Source organism: Spermophilus citellus (assembly GCF_964194105.1).
Source record: "Spermophilus citellus genome assembly, chromosome: 15".
In the NCBI taxonomy this organism is placed as follows: Eukaryota; Metazoa; Chordata; class Mammalia; order Rodentia; family Sciuridae; genus Spermophilus; species Spermophilus citellus.
In genome coordinates this window covers 84,937,159-84,952,476 of record NC_138195.1, presented here as the reverse complement: position 1 = coordinate 84,952,476, position 15,318 = coordinate 84,937,159, and the positions used below count along the sequence as shown (strand labels likewise).

The 15,318-nt window shown below is 48.7% G+C and overlaps 1 long non-coding RNA gene across 2 annotated transcripts in view; it reads left to right on the top strand.

Annotated features, from left to right (window-relative positions):
- LOC308634024 overlaps nucleotides 1–15,318 on the top strand; it is a 58,776-nt gene that overhangs the window by 33,822 nt on the left and 9,636 nt on the right. Inside the window, exons 3-4 of one of the 2 annotated variants that reach the window (XR_014018951.1) lie at nucleotides 10,578–11,581; nucleotides 12,603–12,731. This is a non-coding gene — a long non-coding RNA (uncharacterized lncRNA). Of the gene's footprint in view, nucleotides 1–10,577; nucleotides 11,582–11,897; nucleotides 11,993–12,602; nucleotides 12,732–15,318 lie in introns of those variants that run through there. The other variant, XR_014018952.1, reaches the window with a different exon arrangement.

Here is a 15,318-nt window from a genome sequence, read left to right as displayed (position 1 = left end):
TAATCAGAACCAGTCTATTTTCCAAGGGTCCGAGACTCATTTTCAAAAAAATGTGTATCAATAGATGGAACAGTGGGAAGATTATTCTGCCAAGCTCCAGCCTCCAGCTCCGCAGAGGTGCCCTGGCTGGGGAGAGCGTTTATAAAACCACATTTAATAAAAGAGAGTGTTATATTAAGTATGTTTGCTAGTGTATTTAAGCATATGGTTTCTATATCAGGCAGAAAGATGGTAAACACATGCCTTACCTTCTTTCTAACCTTTCTGAGAGACGTTCTTGCCGGCGGGCGGCGGGAGAGGAGGATTTTTTGGTGGGTGTCACTGTGTTGTCGTGTTTTGCTTTTTACCATTCACATGGAAAAGCACAGAGGAGTGTTCAGAAAACATGTGGAGACTCTGCTTTTTCGACTTACGTAATTAGCCTCCAAACTTGACTCGTTTCCTTTCTGCAACGGTCCCAGCCTTCTCCCAGCGCTACCTGGCCTTTTTCCAAGGCATGAGCCGCTGGCCCACTTGAAAACTTGAATCAACTTGAACTGCAAAGAATGTCAGCTGCTGGATTTAAAGCATGAACCCCGCAGTCAGAGCAAGAGCCCCGTGTTATTCAAAGACGCTGCTCACCAGTAAGCCATCCAACTACTAACTTGCCCTGAGATCCCCTTTTTGGCGCTTAGGCGGAATATTGTGGATTGTATCTGTTTCCTGTAGGTTAGAGGCAGTTGGCTGTGGCCCTGTAGTCATGGGGTCCCTGGGATAGCAGCTAGGAGAGACCTCCGCCATAAAACAACCTAAACAACCCCCCAATTCTGAGACCATCCCGGGAGCCAAAAGGCAGAGCTAGGGAGGGGATTGAGGGGGCCTCTGCTGTGAGGCCCCTGGCCCACCCCCCCCACCCCAATGCAGGCAGATTTGCCTGAGTGAGTTATAAATCTACTGGTACCATTTCTTTTTCGTCACTTGCCTAATCCTGTGCCCTTCGTTTCATGTGCTGTAATTATTAACATCTGCTTTCTGAGCCGGGCCGCATGGAGCCTGCAGAGGCTGTCCCGGGTCCAGAACAATGGTGACAGCTGTTTCATTTAGCTCAGGGCCGGCACTTCCTGTTCAGTCCACATCTGCCCTTCTGTGTCCAATTTCTGTTTCGGGGTTTTGTGTTTTGTTTTCTATTTTTTCCCCCTTCATCTGACCTTGCTATATGTTTAAGGGGAATTTCTAACTTAGCACTCCGGCTAGTATTTCTAACACATATGCTTATTGGATTGACGATGGCCAGGCAGAGGTGGAGGAAAGCCAGGATTGACTCCCATAGCTCGTGCCGTGGAGGGCAGGGGGCAGAGAGGAGGGCTACCTGGGACCCAGGTACCAGGCTTCAAGGCTTGAAGGTGGGGACTCTGGGACTCTTGGAACTTAGGAAAAATGGCCTCAGCTTGTGTGTCTCCAGTCTGGGGCCATGGGGAGTGCTGTGTGTCTGCGGGTGGCCACACACACACACAGGGGCCCTTCTTTGGGCATCAGACAAGCTCGTCAGGTGGAGCAAAATTCAGAGGCCCAGCTTCACTGGCTCCAACAGAGTCATCAGCAGTGCCATCGATAAAAAGCCCTTCCCAGTCACACTGGGAAGACAGAGGATTGGAAAAACCTAGGCCGTGACTAGGAGAGTAGAGGGTTCCGCCTTGGATGACCTGCCTGGACCCTTTAGCATACATGGCTGTGTGTGTGCATGTGTGACCGAAGAGGACGAAGGCTGCACCCCACTCCTGTCCTTCCACCCACCCCTCCTCACCTAATTCCAGCTGGTCCGAGCTCAGGGTCCCCAGTTCCACTGGCATACCCACGTCCACTTATGACCTGAGACCCCAGAGCCCACACAAGTGCCAGGTTGGAGCCCACCGTCAGGCATTGCTGGGTATTTATGACCACATAGGGCCAAACCCAGTCTCCTCATGGATAAGAACTTGCAGGAAGGTAAAAGTCTCCCGTGTATGTGCAAACAGAGAAAGGAAGTCAGGGGACACAGGCTCGGTGACTCAAGTGGGGACACGCAGAAGCCACGTCTGTGCCTGATCGAGGGGTGTCAGGACCGGCAGAGGCTGTGGAGCCCGCTGTCTTCCTCCTTGATTTTTCTTACAGATGAAGACGCTGGGCACCGGGAGAAACTTGTCCGCAGCTGTGGCTTGGCCACACTCGGGCCCCACTGTGGAAAGGTGCACTCGGGTGGACTGCGCTGGTTCTTGGGGCCGCGGGCGTTTGCACCTCTTCGGTGGCAGCCCCCCCTGCCCTTTCAAGAGGCTCATACGAAAATAAAACTGAGGACCCCCCTCAGGGGGGAAGAGTGAGGCAGGCCTGGGCCATCCCAGCAGTGGCTCTGGATCCTCAGGCCCCTCCTGGACCATGGCCCCTGCCCACCAGTGGGCAGCCCAACCCCAGCAGCTCCTAAGACAAGAGTTGGTGCTCTCCTGACGTGGGGCCCTAGGGTCCTGTCGGGTGGTCAAGGGCCCGTGTCTTCTTGAGGATGGGCAAGCAAAAGGGAGAGAAGCGCTGAGGGGTGGTGTTCTGGCGTGGGCAGACCCCACCCAAGAAGACCTGCCATCTTCCAGCCTTACTTGTGCCCAAAGAGGCCCTGAGGCCTGACCCAGACACATGGAGGCCTCCTGGGAGTTCCCTAAGCTCTGGAATCCAAGGGGCAGGAGCCGTGGCCTCAGAGAGGCTGGAGGTCCTGGTGAGACTGGCCTGTGTCCCTCCACCTGCCGGAAGCCCTTCCTGGCTGGGCTGCCTGTCTGCCCCATTGTCCCTGCCCCCCATGCACAGGCCCTGCCCCCACCCCACCCCCGCACTTCATTCTCTTTCTCACTCACTCCTTTTCTTCCTAAAGTTAATTGCAACTTTTTTCTCAGCGCTCTGATCTGGATAAGCCACATCTCATTAGAAAAAGATTTAGCCAGAGCCAAAGCAGGCTGGAGAAGGAATCCCTAATCAACAGAGAAAAGATTTGGGTGTAATTGCTCTCTCCCGCCACTCTCAGCCCCCCTTCTTCCAATCTTTTTCTGCTCATTAATCTGAAAAGAAAGTCGCAGCCTAGTGTTTTAGTGTTCAAGTATCTGCTGCTGCAGAAAGCAAACCCACGCGCTGGGGGCTGGGGGCTGCGTGGGGAGCTGGGCTGGGGGGGCGGCAGGAAATATCTTGGTTGCTGGGGGCTAGGTATGAAGCACTTGGTTGGGGGAGTAAAGCTCTTTGGGGTGTGTATAGTGGTGACATGCTTTGTTTATTGGTGTGTGTGTGTCCCTGTATTGGTGCATGGATGGAGTGCTTTGATTACTCGGGGTGTGTGAAGCGCTTTGGTTGATGGGCATGTGAAGACAGGCTTGGTTGTTGGAGTGTGTGTGTAGTTGTAGGTGCAAAGTGCTTTGGGGAACTGGGACGTGGGTGGGTAAAGTGGAGGTAGACCTTCTGCTGCTGATATGTAGGTGTGGAGTGGTTTGTTTGAGGGGTGCATGTGTAGCTGACATTGCACATGTGTGTGAGCATGTGACATGCTTCCTTTGTTGAGTGTATGCCTGTTACATGAACATGCGTGGATGATCCCAGGCATGTTGGACACACATGTGTGAGTGGCCCCATGTACGTTACATGTACACGTATGAATGGACCCTTTGATATTTTCTTTTTGCCTGATTTATATCCTGACAGAAGCGCAAAGGGTGAAGCACAGAAAATGAACTTAGGATCAGACAAGCCTTCTCTCCCACTAGGGACCTGGATCCTCAAACACTCCACAGGGGAATGCACTATGTTTTCATGAGCTGCCTTCAGAATTCAGACATTTTCCACAGCAACCATTTATGATAGGTGTGAGGGGGTTAATGCTTACTTTTAACTAAAAAGTCATAATACACATCCATAGTAAAACAGGAATATGAGGAACTGGATAATGGGAAGTCAACTCTCTGGCAGGGATCTGTCCCCAGATCCCTACCCCAGTCACCCCTTACAAAACACAGTGCCTTTTCTACCTTTCCAAATACAAGCCACACATATGGCACCATGTCGGTCCATATTACATACTAGCTGCACTTCCTTTTTTAACTTGACGATGCATTTCAGATTGTTCTCCATCAGCATAGAATTACATTAATGTTGTGCTTTTAACTCATAAAATGTGTTAATTGAAAAAAATAATGGGATGCCTCTATCCTGGACAAGCTGAAGGGCTGGGGAACCAGCTCACTCCCCAGTAAAATATAATAATAGTAGCCTGGCATGATGCTAAGCCTCACATTATTGCCTCATTTAATGCTCAGAAACCCCAGCAAGGAGTCCCAGATGAGGACCAAGGCTAAGAGAGATAATTGCTGGATTCACACAATGAGTGGAAGAGTTAGGATTTGAACCCAGGCAGTCTGAATGCAGACTTTGGGCACCAGCCACTGCCTTCCAGAAAAAAGGAGGTACCATCTGGAAGCTGGGGGTGAAGGGAGAGTGATGGGTGTCTGTCATCCCCAGGTGTGCTGGAAAGCCCTGTGTGTGAACAGGCCCATCTGCGCTTCCCACTAGGTCCCAGTCTGGGCTCTCAGTCCTCTGTGGCTCCAGCACCACTGGCCTGACCTTGACCCTCTCTAGGAGGCCCAGGAACCACTGCCATCAGGAGAACCCAGGCAACACTGCCTCCCATCCCCCACCCCAACCCCTGGAGGCTGAAGCCTGGCTTGGGCCTTTTTACATTTCTCAGAGCGCAGCCCATGCACAATCGCAGGCCTTCCACGCGATAATTACCAAATATCAGAATGGCCACAGAGGTGGGGTGCTCTTGTAATGAGGGTGTTTCTGTTCAGGCCACAGAGTTGAGTGGGGTGGACTGAGGGGAGCTTCTAAGCTGGTTTAGTGCCCAGGTCTCATGGTGCCCAGAGCCCTGGCTCCAGGACCCCTGGGGCCAGCCCCCTCCTTGGGAAGGACTGACTCTTCCAATTGTCCCATCACCTCACCCTCCTGGGCCTTCCCATCTCCCTGTATCACAGTCTGTCCTGCTTATTACAAAAACTCCTGCTGCAGGGAGACAGAGGACCAGATGAACTTCTGCAGGGAAGCCACAAGTCCTGTCGGTGACACTGGGGGAGAGGAATTTGGGCAGGGACGGTTTCCAAAGGTACCTGCGGAGGTCAGAGAAGGACCTAAGACAGGACTGTCCAATACAGTAGCCACTAGCCATGCGTGCCTCTGGAGCATTTGAAACGTGGCTGGTGCAAATCAGATGTGCTGTTGATGAAAAATACACACCAGATCGAGAAGGCTTGATGTGAAATCAAAACATAAAGGATCTCACTAACAATTGCCTATTGACCTGCTGATATTTTGAAGATATTGAGTTAAGTAAAACAATTGTAAAAATTAAAGCTGGTGAGTGGTGCCAGGTGCATTGATTCACCTGCTCTTTTTATTTCTTTTTGATGTGGCCACTAGAAAATTTAAGATTACATAGGTGGCCTGCATTTGCAGCTCCCATTTGCGCTGGAATCCCTGGCCTAGAATCCAAGGCATCCTTAGGTGACTAGCATTAACCTTCTTCCCAATGAATGAACCAGCTTGCAGATTGACGGGCTTGACCAGGACACCAGCTAAGAGCCACAGAAGCAAATTCACCATGTGAGAGGCCAGTGGATTTTTCCAGCTGGACAGTCTACTGGTTGACAAAACTCCTAAAGTAAAAGACAAATTGTTGTTTTCACAAATCTTAGAAGAATCTAGTGCCAGCAAAGACTGATGCAAATATGGAAGGCAAAACAAACACCTGCGGTTTACCTCACATTGCTAGTCGGGGATGTGAAGGCTCAGGATGCTTCTTTGTGCCTAGGCTTTGGGCTTCTCTGTATGAACTGGAGCCAGTTCCCTTCCTCAGCTTCTCGTATGGTCACAGAGGGGGCTGGTATAGGTGCTCCCCGACATTGACAGCACCTATGGTGCATCTGTTCAGCAGATTCTTTCCTCCCAAGGGTTGAGGCTGAACTGCAAAGCAACTAGCTGGGTCCCTGGGTGAATGACAACCTATCTTATGTCACCTGCAAGATGAGGAGGAGAAGAATGTGGACTTAGAGAGTTGCCAGGAGAATGAGCCCAGCAATGCAGGTGACACACCCACCCTGCCCAAAGAAAGAGCTCGATAAATTGTGGCTCTCGTAGTCATTGTAGTAGTAACAAGATGAGCAACTGGCTGGATTGTTTTGGGTTGGTAAATTCAGATTCTTTGTGTGTGTGTGTGTGTGTGTGTGTGTGTGTGTTGCTGAGGATTCAACCCAGGGCCTTGTGCATGCAAGGCAAGCACTCTACCAACTGAGCCCCCTAGACTCAGATTCTTGAGCAGTATCTGCCTTGGAACCTCACCCTAACTTGACACTCGAATGCTGACTTGGATCTAAGGTAGTTTCAGCTTGAACTTGGCTTTTGAAGGGCCTATGGTCAACTGCTACTCAGTTCCTGATTGAATGGGTAACAGAAGCACCTGGGAAGAGGTCACCTCTGCAGGCACCCAGAGGGAGACTTGAAGTTCCCATGACAAGCATCTTCTGGTGTGCTGGGGGTACGACCAGAATCATCACACCCCAGTGGTGGGTTAGGGGCTGACTTTTCTTCCTTGGTAGTAGTGGGCAAGTGTCATTTTCCCATCATTTGGAGGAGTGACACAGATCCATGACCACAGTCCTTCTCCACCATGAGAAGAATGAGCTTGTTTCTTTTCAACAGCAGTTTCAATTTTTACCTCAGAATTTTGGGTAAACAGCCTCTTGTGCTAGCTAATGGCTTTATTGGCTCACCAGCTCACCTCCTACATTCAGCCTCTTGGGCACACAGAGGAGTCTGGGTTAGGAGAAAAGTCCAAAAGGATTTCGTCTCCCAGGTGGTTTTCTTACACTTCTTTGGGAAAACCTTGAGCTCCAGTCTGGTGTGCGTCGGCTGCCCTCTGCTGGGAAGTGCTGGCATGGCATGGTCTCCCAGCTGGCAGGCTAATTCTCCGGAGATGAAGAGGCTCATTGACTCAGCCACGGAAATAATGACGGAAAAGGAACAAGGTCATAGTCCTGGGTGCTGGGGACTTATCACAAAGCAAAACAGATGCATATCCCTGTTCTTCTGGGTAATATTCTTGCAGAGTGATAAGTGCATGGAAAAAATTAAAAAGTAGGATATGCAAAGGGATTGGAAGTGCTGGGGGGTGGGAAAGGTGAGTTGCAAATTTAAGTAGTTATCAGTTTTTGAGAAATGACTTGAAGGAAGTGACGGGATTTGCGCCATGGAAGGAGAGTCACCGGCAGCAGAGAGGATGGAAGTGCCAAGCCCTGAGATTGGCATGGACTCCCTGCATCAGGGAGTCCCAAGGACGCTGGTGGCTGGAGGGAGGGAGCCTGAGAGGAGGAGTCTGAGAGGTGACTGGAGAGAAGAGTGGGGTCTCACAGGCCACGGGTAAGAACCTGGCTTCACTCGTCTGCTCTGGCTGCTGTAACAAATACCCCAGGCTGGGTGACAGAAACTCAGGATTTATTTCTTCACAGTTCTAGAGCCTGGACGTCAAGATCAAGATCAGGGAGGTGCTGGCCAGCTGGGCTTCCGGGAGGGCTCTTCCTGGCCTGCAGACCACTTCCCTCTCTCTGTGCATTTCCTCAGTGCGCACATCTAGAGGGGAAGGACCAACTGTGAGTCTGTAACATTGGCTTTTGCTGCAGAGAAGGAAGAGAGAGACCCCAACGCCAAGACATCCAGAAAACTTGGACATCAACAACACTGGCCCCTCCAGCAAGTCTCTTTATTCTGTGAATATGTAAATAAAATGGGGGGAAACTAAGTCAAACCATCTGTGCCAGTGTGGGTGTGAACTGGGTGCACCTCACACCATGATGGGTGTGATGCTGAGCAAACGCTCACCGAGGATCTGAGGCGTCATTCTGTCCCTAGCGCCGGCCCCACACAGCAACCTGCACCCAGAGCACCTGCCTGAGCACCCGCTTCCCAGAACCTGCTGGCCTCCCCCCAGAGCCCCACCTCTCCTGTCCCCACACCTCTGCCCAGGCCCAGGAGCCCCAGCCCATCCTCTGCCTCCAGCAGGCTGTGCTCCCTCTTCTTCAGCCTCTCCTCCTGCTCCTCGCACTTCCACCATCCACCCTTCTGAGGACGGGAGCCAGGCCTCCACCTGGGCTCCCATGGAGGCAGCAGGGCTGGGGAGACCTTTACGGCCCTGCCTGCAATGAGGTGACCATCTGCTGGCTCACTGGACACCTGACTAATACTGGCTGCAGTGCAGAGAGGTGAAAGCTTGGGAGGCCAGTAGTGTGGCTCCGACTCCCTGCCCTGCCACTTCCACCCCATCTCCCTGGTTCCACCTCAATGGGAAGGTCACTACCCAACTCCTGAGTAGTTGTGGGGAATAAAGAAATCAATCCATTATTCATGTCTTTGATATTTACTGAGCACCTACTATGTGCCATATGCCCATGTGTGCTGAAAACATAATAAGTTATATTCCAGTTGGATGTAAGGTTGACTGGCATACAATGTTGAATTTTCAAAAACAGGTGTTCAGTCTTCTAAAGTACATATTCCATATGCTCCTGATTGTTAAAACTATGTGTAGGTCTACACTCACATTAAAAGAATGATTGTTAAGAGATAGATACTATATAATGCCACTTATGTTCTTTTAAAAGAGGCACATAATGATGTACAAATTACACCTAGCATATATCTGAGTAGCAATACTATTAAAATCTGGAACAGAAAGATACACTCTAACCACTTCATGCTAACACCCACCATGGAAGTAGACATTGACTATATCCACGACATTCCATTTCTCTTTAAGAAATAAACAGAGACAAATATGGAAAATGATAACTTGCACTGACTTCTTCGGCCTGCCATTTCATTTTCTCAGTACACTTTGCTGGATTCAAATTGCTCCTATTTTGTTGAGGACTTTTGCACCTAAGTTCATGAGAGATGGTGGGCAGTGGTTCTCTCGTACCATCCATAACTATTTTGGAATCAGGGTGACACTAGTTTCAAAAATGAGTTGGGAAATGTCCCTTCCTCTTCTATTTTCTGAAAAAAAGGGGTGTAAAATTAGTATTAATTATTTAAACGTCTGCAAGAGTCCTCCAGTAAAGCTACCTTGGAATCCTATTACATTACGAACTCTGCCTCTGTAATGGTTACAGGGCTATTCAGGTAGTCTGCTTCATCTTGGATGGATTTGTGTAATTTGCAGTGTTTGAGGAATTGGCCCATTTCTTTTAAGGTGTGTTGAATTTATGAGCATAGAGTTACTCAAAGTATCTGCTTATTATATTTTTAATGACAGCAGGATCTGTGGTGATATCCTTTGTGTAATTGCTGATACTAGTAGTTGCTAATACTCATTTTTAACTTGTGTCCATCTTCCTAGAGATTTATCAGCTCTTTCTGTTCCATTGTTTTTTCCTATTATTTTCCCACTTTTGATTTCATTGATTCTGCTCCTATTTTGATTTCCCTTTTCTACTTGTCTTGACTGTAATTTTGTGCCTTTTTTTCTCATTTCCTGAAGTGAGAACTTTGACTATTGGTTGATTTCCTGTGCTCTAAGGTTAGCATTTTTAGTTGCACCTCAGAGTGCCAAGCATTTCTTATTTTCTTTGAGATTCTCTGACCTATGAAGTATTCAGTGATATGCTGTTGAACTTCGGAGGGTTTGGAGATTTTCTTGTTGTCTTTCTGTCCACTGAATTTCAATAATCACCTCAAAATATTTGAGGTTGTATCCCCGTGAGAACAGGACTGTCCATTTCTTCTACTATTTATATCACTCAAACTGAGAACAGGGCAAAAGTAGATGATCAATAAGTAAAGATGGGTGAATGATTAAAATATTTAATTTAAAAATCAAAAAGGGGATGGGAGATACGAGAAAAATCAATGGTGATCATCACTAGGTGGAGCAACACAGCTTCTTCTTATTTTCTCCTCTTACATTTTATAGTTTTCAAATTCTCTGCAATGAGCATACACTACTTTTACCATCAAGTAAAGGAATTATAAAAGTGAGGATTGCTCTTTCTGATGGTTCCCACCCTCCCTGACAGGTTATATCAGAATTTGAACTAGTGAAAAAACTGAGGATGAGAAGCAGGGTCACAAAATGACCCTCCAGGAGGTCCCAGAGCTAAATTGCCCCAGGCCTTGGGTCGGGGGAGGATGCAGCTAGCCACTCAACTGGCATATGCTTCTGTAATAGTTGCAGCAAACACCTTATCATTGAAGTCCTGTGCACCCTGAACCCCAGGGTCCATTTCAGACTTTCTCTCCTCACTGTGGAGAGCCCCTTGAGATCCCATGAATTAGATGAAACTTCTTTCTAAATCCACCCATCAAAATTACTTTGACACTTTGGGGAAGTAGTGTTGGCATTTAACTTCAGGGCTTAAAAGATAACTAAAAAGTAGGAGAGAACAGAGAAGAGATATTTGTTTTTTGTAGGGTTTTTTATTGTTTGTTTTTTGTTATTCTTAATATAACCATCTTTTTCACCTTCAGCCGCAATCTCTTCCTGTTTTCATTAGGTAAACCCTTTGGGAAACTGATTGGATGAGCCAATTGGATGATTACCCCAGCTGGCTAGGGTCACCACCCAAACAGTTCCTAGATGTGGAAAATCTCTGAAGATGGGTGAAGATGCTTTTCTACTTTTGACAATAATGGTAAGAACTGGTTTTGATGGTTTTTTTTTTTGGGGGGGGGGTATTTGTCTGTCTGTTGGCTTTTAAAATTTTCATTCAATGGAGCAATTGCCTAGGTCTTCACATCTTTTCACTTTTCCCCCCTTTTGAGATAAGGTGATTTCCTGCAAGGTCCAGGATTTCTTGGGGACCCAGACTTGAGCAAGTTTAAAACCCAGTACCTGGGGACATTGCAGGTACCATTTCTGGGTGTGCTCCACAAGTGGCAGAGAAGGGAGTGTCCTTAGATCTGAGCCAAAGGGATCAAGGCTGGTAAGCAGACCTATGTCAATCTATTCAAGACTTAAAGAACAGCCAAGGATGTGAGAATCTGGAAAATGATAACCTGATTGGGGGGAGGGGTGAAGAATCCATTCTCTAGGGACAATTCAATTCCTATCAAACAAAACAGACTATGTGAAAACCAGCCCAAAATAAAGCATTGTAATGTAAACCAGTCTGTGCATTTAAAAAATCTTCTGATTTCTGTAATTCTTGAACACTTAACTTTTTGTTGCTATTGTTGAGAACAACTAAAATTGAGTATGTCAAAAAGACAATAGGTTAGTTTTAAGTTTAATTTTTATTAACAATTGCTGTTAAATTAAATTCAAAAACATCACCCACTCCTTCATAGCTCCCTGTGGAGACCACCCTCACCCACTGTGGGGACTACTCACAAGATATTTCTGCTCTCTTTTCTGAGTATGCAAGGATTTTGCCTTCCTGCCTGTAAAAGGTGTGGCCATGAAGCTTTGGACAATGAAATGTGTGAAGTGACCCACCTGACAGAAACTTCAGGCCAGCATGCAATCTGCTCCATCTTCTTCATCTTCTTGTGGATGCAGGTATCTCGATGAAGCCATCACAGGTCCCAAAGTATTATGACCTGCAGAGCCACAATGGTTGTCGCTGTGGACTGAATGTGGCTTGCCTCCTCCCAAGCTCTTGTGGAATTTGGAGGTCACTGGGGGTAGCATTGGGAGGTGGGGCGTTTAAAGGGCGATCAGGTGAAGAGGGAGTCACTCCTTTCTCAAAGGAGAGGGTTAATTCTCAGGTGGAGGGAGCTAGTGGGAAAGTGATAAGTGACTGGTTTCCTTGGCTTTTCTCTCATCCTCTTTTACCATGTGATTCCTTCTGGCCTCCCAACATGTTATAACTCAGCACACGAACGTGATACATGAAGCCAAGCCAGCTGCTACCATGTTCTTGGACTCCCAGCTTCCAAAACCATGGAGAAAAATAAAATTTTTTCTTTTATAATTTACCAGTCTCATGTATTCTGTTATATCAACAGAAGACGGACTAAGACAGATGGGTAATGTGAACAGGAAAAAACATTTATTGTACAAAGCTACTGAGATCTAGTGGTAGTCACTGCAATATCACCTATCCTTGCTGATGCTCCCATGTGCACACGTGCATGTGTGTACACATGCACTGGCCTCTCTTGTCCAAAGGAGGCACCCAAGACCAAGAAAGAATCTAAGGTAGATGTGATCTCTGTCCCTGAAAAGCTTATGAGCTGCCTCGGCCAATGGGCTCTCTGGCAGTGTACAGTGATGTTGATGACAAGAAGTGGACAGTGCAAGAGTAAAATGACCAGCTGTCTACATGGCTGCACGGATTGAATCCGATGGGGCCAGAATGGATGGATGGAAGGGCAGCCTGGGGGCCAGGTGGCTCCTCTTGGCCCCTCCTGATCCATTCTTGACCTTCTCCATCCTGCCCTCTGCCCTGGGCATGCCACATCCCAGGCTCCTCCCACCCTGCCTCTCGGGTGAGTCCAGTCACAAGGAACTTTGGTATAAGACAGCAGGGAAGGGAGAAGGTGAGGCTAGGATCACTTCCTTGTCTCCCTCCTCGCAGGGTCATCTCAGGCCAGCTGCACCCCTGGGCTGAAGGTTCCTCTGAGGCTCTCCTTGATCATCTTCTACCTAATCCAGAAAGTGCGCCCCTGTCAGCAGCCCTCAGGTCCAGGGTGGAAAGAGCCTCACGGTAAGTTACTGACCCCCGGACCCTGTAGCATGCCCTTTAGTTTCCCAGTACCTCACCCACACCCTTGTAAATGGTCCTTAAAGCCTCCTGATATAAAAGTGCCCTCTTGTTTAGGTCCTAACTAATGGACCTCGATGGGGAGATGACATAGAAAGAGTGATCTCGCTGTAATGACAGGGTCAACTGGTAAAAGGGACAGGAAGGTTTAAAACAACAACATTCTTCATTAAGAAATGAAGACTAAATGGCCTTGCTTCTCCCTACCTTCTCTAAAATCAAAGGAGCACTGGCGGTCAAGGGCTGGCCTCTGCACCTATGACGAGTGAGGGGCCCTCGGGGAGCACAGGTCTCCCAAAGCCCTTTACCAGTGCTGGGGCCAGGAGTCAGCTGCAGGTCATGTCAATGCCAAGCCAAGGGCTTTCTCCACCCCCTTTCTCTGGCAAAGTTGACACCAGAAAACTAGATTCTCTGTTCAACTTGAACCCCGGGCAGAGGCTTAATCTCTAGTTGCTGGAGGAAAATTCTAACCTTCCTTTTGAGTTCCCACACCTAGCATGGGGCTGTGCAGGAAGAAGGTAGCTTCTCCTTGCTCCCTTCCCACCCACCAGGAGTTCTTTTTTTGACCTGTGAAAGATGCACTGGATTCCTTCATTTCTTGGCTGGTTTTCCATGTGGGAAGCCAAAGGGGCCTTCCCAGTGAGCTGGATCTGGGCGCGTTCTAGGCCACACTGTCTCCTGACACCCCACGGGGTCCCCGCTCCTTACCTGCATCCCACTCTGGGACGGTGTGCAGGGAACAGGCTGGCACCTGGAGCTCCAGCATTTCCCCGAAGCGGCTGGAGGAGCAGGCGGCAGATTACAAAGTTGGGACCCGATGGGGGAGGGCGGGGCGGGCATGCCAGGGCATCAAGTTAGAGGAAGTGCAGGTGGCAATTGGGAAGATTTAGGAGTTCTCTGGCTGTCATCAGGTTTTAGTGTATTGCCATTGTCGTTGCTTGTATTTTTTCCAAAGCAGGTAAGAGGGGGAAGAACCAAGGCAGGGAGTGCCCCGGTGCCATCTCCCTCCCATCTCAGCTGGGAGGGAGGCGAGGTGCGGAGGAAGGCTGAGGAGGCCGTTAGCTCCTCAGGCATCACAAGGTGCATGCCAGGGCCTGGGCCGGTCCCACAGAGGGACAGTAAAACTGTCTGCAGTATAACTTGCCTTGACGATGATTCCCGTGGAATTTAAAATCAGTAGAGACCAATCAGTCAGCAGACAGCAGAGAAGTGTTTCATTATCATCATGAGGAAAACCAGGCTGTTGACCAGAGTAACAGTTTGGTTGTTGACAGGTGAAAGAGTTTGAAAAGAGGGGAGGGGAGAGGGGAGACAAGAAGCAAAAAGCCAGGGCCTGCACCTACCCAGGGCTGCCTTGTCTGGGTGGATCTGTTACGTGGACACACCTTCTGGAGGGGGAAGAAGGAACAGTTCTCAAATGCTGGAGTTTCTTTTAGCAATGACCAAACTCTAGGTCCCCATGGCGCCTCCTCCAGAGCAGCAGCCTCACAGCTTACTATGCACATGGCTACCCTGGACCTGCTTGGAAGGTAGGCTGGGATTCCATGGATCTGGCCCTGTCTTCTGCATTTTGAACAAGCCCCTCGCTCAGGTTGATTTTGCTGGTCCCTGGAACACACTTGGAATCAGAGGATGCCAACCATGCTCAGGGACACTGCCCTCCAAACTAATGAAGAAGGAGCCCACATGGCTGTTGAGAGAACTTGGTATCCAACTCCTGCCCTAACTGTCCACTCCAAGAGTGAACAAAGTACCAGTTAATCAGAGACAGGGACGGTTGTCCCCAGGGAAGGGTAGCTACTCTGTCCTGGGCCTCCCTGGCTGTCCCCTCGCTACACACATGATTGCACACACGATTGTGCAAATCACACAAACTCACACATCCACAGACATGCTTCTACTCACACACACACACACACACACACACTTACATCTGACGACCGCATTTTTAGGAGGGTGTTAATACTGTCTGTCAATCTAGTGAAACAAAGTCTTGGTCGCTCTCTGACCTTAGCTTTGTTTGTCTTAGAGTTTAAATTTGAAGACAACTTTGTTTCCTAAATCCAGGTTCCAAAGGGGCCCTTCAATGTGGCCAGTGTTTATGTGCATTTTTAGAGCCCCAGATGGCTCTGCCTGGCCACTTCCCTTGACACCCAAAACAGACAGGGAGAGTCTCAAATGGTTCCAAAAACTGATGATTGTTTTAAACAAAGATGCACTCTCCTCCAGGGTTGGGTCATTTTGCTTACCCTGTGCTGGGGGTAAGCTGCATGCACACAGGGAGAATGCCATGTGAAGACAAGGCAGAGATCAGGTGAAGCGTCCACAAGCCAAGAAATGCCTAATCCTGCCAGAACCTGGGAGAGAGGCATGAAACAGATTCTCCCTCATGGGCAGCAGGAGGAGACAAGAACCTCAGAAGGAAGCAACCCTGCTGACCTTGATTTCAGGCTTCAGCCTCCAGAACAGAGGCATTACCATTTCTGTTGTTGAAATACTTACCTTGTGAATCTTTGTTACAGCAGCACTA